Consider the following 4,881-nt stretch of genomic DNA (forward strand, 5'->3'; position numbering starts at 1 on the left):
TGTCTTTCTTGAAGTCTAAGGTATTAAAACAAGTTTAGAACCATCCATCCATCCATCCTCCCGCTTATCCGTGGTCGGGTCGCGGGGGTAGCAGTTCCAGCAGAGAGCCCCAAACTTTCTTTTCCCTGGCGACATCAACCAGCTCTGACTGGGGGATCCCAAGGCGCTCCCAGGCCAGCGAAGAGATATAATCCTCCCTGGTCCTAGTCTACCCCTTGGTCTCTTCCCAGCTGGACGTGCCTGGAACACCTCCCTAGGGAGCGCCCAGGTGGCATCCTAACTAGGTGCCCGAAACCACCTCAACTGGCTTCTTTCGACGCGAAGGAGAGCGCTCAACTCCGAGTCCCTCCCTGATGACCGAACTTCTCACATTATCTCTAAGGGAGACACCCAGCCACCCGGCGGAGGAAACCCATCTCGGCCGCTTGTATCCGCGATCTCGTTCTTTCGGTCATGACCCACCCCTCATGACCATAGGTGAGGTAGGAACGAAAATGGCCCGGTAGACAGAGAGCTTTGCCTTCCGGCTCAGCTCCCTTTTCGTCACAACGGTGCGGTAAAGCGACTGCAGTACCGCTCCCGCTGCTCCGATTCTCCGGCCCATCTCACGCTCCATTGTTCCCTCACTCGAGAACAAGACCCCGAGATACTTGAACTCCTAAGCCACCAGGGTGGGAGGAGGGGGTCAGGAGGACGGGACTGAACTGACCGCCCAGGGGCAAGGCAGAGGACCAGGAAGGGGTCTCGGGCGGACGGCCCGGGGGCAAGGCAGAGTCCAAAAAGGGGGATTCGGGCGGACGGCCCGGGGGCAAGGCAGAGGGCCAGGAAGGGGTTCTCGGGCGGACGGCCCGGGGGTAAGGCGGAGTCCAAAAAGGGGGGACTCGGGCGGACGACCCGGGGGCAAGACAGAGTCCAAGGTGGGGACCATGGAGGGGCGAAGGCAGCGGCAGGAAGAGTCAGGGGGCCGGGCCCGAGGGCGAGGCCCGCTGCACTCAGGGGGCCGGGCTCGAGGGCGAAGACCAGACAGCTCCGCAGGCCGGGCAGGAAGGCGCTGACGGGACAGCGCCAGAGGGCCGGGCATGACCCGGTGTCGGAGCTGGTGGGACAGGCCTCGGCAGGATCCCCCACGGAAGAGGACCAGGACACGGGATTGGCAGGACCCCCGGCAGGAGAGCAGTCGGCGGGGCCTCCAACGGCACAGGACAAAGGGTTGGCAGGACCCCCGGCAGGAGAGCAGACGGCGGGACCCCCAACGGGACAGGACAAAGGGCCGGCAGGACCCCCGGCAGGAGAGCAGTCGGCGGGGCCTCCAACGGCACAGGACAAAGGGTTGGCAGGACCCCCGGCAGGAGAGCAGTCGGCGGGACCTCCAACGAGACAGGACAAGGAGCTGGCAGGACCCCCGGCAGGAGAGTAGACGGCGGGACCCCCAACGGGACAAGACATGGAGTTGGCAGGACCCCCGGCAGAAGAGCAGTCTGCGGGACCTCCAACGGCACAGGACATGGGGTTGGCAGGACCCCCGGCAGAAGAGTAGTCTGCGGGACCTCCAACGGCACAGGACATGGGGTTGGCAGGACCCCCGGCAGAAGAGTAGTCTGCGGGACCTCCAACGGCACAGGACCAGGGGTTGGCAGGACCCCCGGCAGAAGAGTAGTCTGCGGGACCTCCAACGGCACAGGACATGGGGTTGGCAGGACCCCCGGCAGAAGAGTAGTCTGCGGGACCTCCAACGGCACAAGACATGGAGTTGGCAGGACCCCCGGCAGAAGAGTAGTCTGCGGGACCTCCAACGGCACAGGACATGGGGTTGGCAGGACCCCCGGCAGAAGTGTAGTCTGCGGGACCTCCAACAGCACTTCAGTAGGGACTTTAGATGGGACTAGAGAAGGGACTAGGAAAGTGACCTGAGGAGGGACTAGGGAAAGGACTAGAGAAGGGACTACAGAAGGGACCAGAGGAGGAACTAGAGAACGAAACTCGAGAGGAGACTCGAGAGGGGAACTAGAGAGGGGACTTGAGGAGGGACTAAAGGAGGGAACTGGAGAGGGGACTCCAGAGGGGACTAGAGGAGAGACTAGAGGAGGGACTAGAGGAGGGACTAGAGAAGGGAACTTGAGAGGGGACTCGAGAGGCGAACTAGAGATGCTGTATGCTGACAAATACAGAACAGAACACTCACCGAGGACAAGCCAATACACAAGACAACCCAACAAAGAGAGACAGAAAACCCAGAACTTAAATACACCCAGGACTAATCACATAAACACGAGACAGGTGAGGAGGGAGGAGAAAACACATAGGTACCAGGTGAACACAATTGGGTAATCAGAGAGGGAAACCGACAGAAAGCAAACAGGCAGGAAACGGGGGTGAACACTTTACAAAATAAAATAGGCAACCCAAAGATAGAAAAGGACAAGAAAAATACCAACACAGACAAATCCTAACAAAAACACATGTAGACCGGATAAGCGTACTCCCAGGCCCCCTCCAGGATCCTTGCGAGAGTAAAAAGCTGATCCGTCATTCCACGACCAGGACGGAATCCGCATTGTTCCTCCTCAATCTGAGATTCGACAATCGGCCGGACCCTCCTTTCGAGCACCTTGGAGTAAACTTTCCCGGGGAGGCTGAGTAGTGTGATGCCTCTGTAATTGGCACACACCCTCTGAACCACCACCCCGGTCTGCCACTCCTTCGGTACTGTTTCCGACTTCCACGCAACGTTGATGAGACGTGTCAACCATGACAGTCCCTCAACACCCAGAGCCTTCAGCATTTCCGGGCGGATCTCATCCACCCCCGGGGCTTTGCCACTGTGGAGTTGGTTGACAACCTCAGTGACCTACCCCCGGGAGATTGGTGTTGATCCCCCGTCATACTCCAGCTCTGCCTCTAACATAGAGGGCGGAGTTGTCGGGTTCAGGAGTTCCTCAAAGTGTTCCTTCCAATGCCCCAACACTCCATCAGTTGAGGTCAACAACGTCCCATCCTTACTGTACACAGCTTGGATGGTCCCCTGCTTCCCCCTCCTGAGGTGTCGGACAGTTTTCCAGAACAACTTTGGTGCCGCCCGAAAGTCCTTCTCCATGTCTTCTCCGAACTTCTCCCTCACCCGCTGCTTTGCCTCGGCCACGGATGAGGCTGCTGCCCTTCGGGCCTGTCGGTACCTTGCAACTGCCTCGGGAGTCCCCTGGGATAACAAATCCCTGAAGGCCTCCTTCTTCAGTCGGACGGCTTCCCTGACCACCGGTGTCCACCAGGAGGTTCGAGGGTTACCGCCCCTTGAGGCACCTAGGACCTTGAGACCACAGCTCCCCGCCGCGGCTTCGGCAATAGAGGCTTTGAACACCGACCACTCTGGTTCAATGTCCCCAACCTCCACAGGAATGCCCGAAAAGCTCCGCCGGAGGTGTGAGTTGAAGGCCTCCTGAACTTGGGCCTCCTCCAGACGTTCCCAGTTCACCCGAACTACACGTTTGGGCTTACCAGGTCTATCCAGAGGCTTCCCCCGCCACTCGACCCAACTCACCACCAGATGGTGATCAGTTGACAACTCCGCCCCTCTCTTTACCCGAGTGTCCAAAACATACGGCCTCAGGTCCGATGATACGATAACGAAATCGATCATGGACCTTCTGCCTAGGGTGCTCTGGTACCACGTACACTTATGAGCATCCTTATGTTCGAACATGGTGTTTGTTATGGCCAATCCATGACTAGCACAGAAGTCCAGTAACAAACCACCTCTCCGGTTCAGATCAGGGGGGCCGTTCCTCCCAATCACGCCCCTCCAAGTGTCTCCATCATTGCCCACATGTGCGTTGAAGTCTCCCAGCAAGATTAAAGAGTCCCCTTCAGGAGCCCCATACAGGACTCTTTCCAGGGTCTCCAAGAAGGCCGTATACTCTGAACTGCTGTTGGGTGCATAAGCACACACAACAGTCAGAGTTTTCCCCCCCATAACCCGCAGGCGTAGGGAGGCGACCCTCTCGTCCACTGGGGTAAACTCCAACAACGAAGCACCTAACCGGGGACTTGTGAGTATCCCCCACACCCGCCCGGCGCCTCACACCTTGAGCAACTCCGGAGAAGAATAGAGTCCAACCCCTATCCAGAAGTAGGTTCCAGAGCCGACGCTGTGCGTAGAGGTGAGCCCAACCAGATCCAACTGGTACCGCTCCACCTCCCGCACAAGCTCCGGCTCCTTCCCCCCCAGAGAGGTGACGCTCCACGTCCCCAAAGCCAGCTTCTGCCGCCCGGGTCTGGTCCGTCGAGACCCTCCGCTTTCACTGCCACCCTTCTGGCAGCGCACCCGACCCCATCGTTGTTTCCCGTAGGTGGTGGGCCCGCGGGACAGAGAAGCGGAGGTGTTGCCCACGTTGCCTTTTCGGGCTGGGCCCGGCCGGGCTCCGTGGCAAGCCCGGCCACCAGACGCTCGCCGACGAGTCCTCCTTCTGGGCCTGGCTCCAGAAGGGGACCCCGGGCTTCCTCCGGGCCGGGTATCCTCACTTCTTGTGTCGTCTTTCATGAGGTCTTTTGAACCAATCTTAGTCTGGCCCCTTGCCTGAGACCAATTTGCCATGGGAGACCCTACCAGGAACACAAGGTTCCAGACAACACAGCCCCCCAGGTTCATCAGGGCACACAAACCTCTCTACCACGGTAAGGTGCTGGTTCTTCAGAGAGTTTAGAACCGATTAGGGCATTTACTAACTCCACATCTGAATTGAAGCCATCCAAAGTCACATGGCAGCTGTTCTTTGGATCCCGAAGGCCTGTTATGGTTTTCAAAAGTACAAAAATACAATACAACAACATATTGTTCTGTAAGATAAATATGTCTTTCTTGGTATCTTTGCTCTGCAGGGAGAAAAG

Source organism: Pseudochaenichthys georgianus, unplaced genomic scaffold (assembly GCF_902827115.2).
Source record: "Pseudochaenichthys georgianus unplaced genomic scaffold, fPseGeo1.2 scaffold_264_arrow_ctg1, whole genome shotgun sequence".
Taxonomy (NCBI): Eukaryota; Metazoa; Chordata; class Actinopteri; order Perciformes; family Channichthyidae; genus Pseudochaenichthys; species Pseudochaenichthys georgianus.